Genomic DNA, 426 nt, shown 5'->3' with positions numbered 1-426 from the left:
TCCAATGTCAGTTATTAAATGACAGCAACTGTGATCTAATTAATAGAATACTGAGTTCGGACTCAAAATACCTGGATTTAAACCTCACTGATTTCGCGATTCTTATAATCCTCAGTGCTCATGTCTAAAAATAATATCTGCCTTATAAAGTCATTAAAAGGATTATCTGAGATAATACATGAAAAGTATCTTACGGTACCTGATACATTGCAGTATGCATAATGGTAGCTATTATTATTAATATAATTTATACTATGAAGATAATACAGAGTTCTTGAGAATCAAGGAAGAAAATATACATATACAATTTTCAAAGCATACAACACTATCAAATGAAAGGACAGTTTGGATTATTTTTCCCCCCTCTTCTAATTCCCCTAACACACAGACTTCCACTCCTGACGTATGGATGTTGCCCTTTCCCCT

The 426-nt window shown here is 33.1% G+C and overlaps 1 protein-coding gene across 8 annotated transcripts in view; it reads right to left on the bottom strand.

The window, feature by feature from the left end:
• The window catches only part of TRPM6 (transient receptor potential cation channel subfamily M member 6), a 164,160-nt gene that overhangs the window by 99,280 nt on the left and 64,454 nt on the right, over nt 1-426 (bottom strand). The gene's annotated exons all lie outside the window — the stretch shown is intronic.

Source organism: Pteropus vampyrus, unplaced genomic scaffold (genome assembly GCF_000151845.1).
Source record: "Pteropus vampyrus isolate Shadow unplaced genomic scaffold, Pvam_2.0 Scaffold324, whole genome shotgun sequence".
NCBI lineage: Eukaryota > Metazoa > Chordata > Mammalia > Chiroptera > Pteropodidae > Pteropus > Pteropus vampyrus.
Note: the sequence above shows the minus strand (reverse complement) of the source record. Positions and strands in the feature narration are given on the sequence as shown.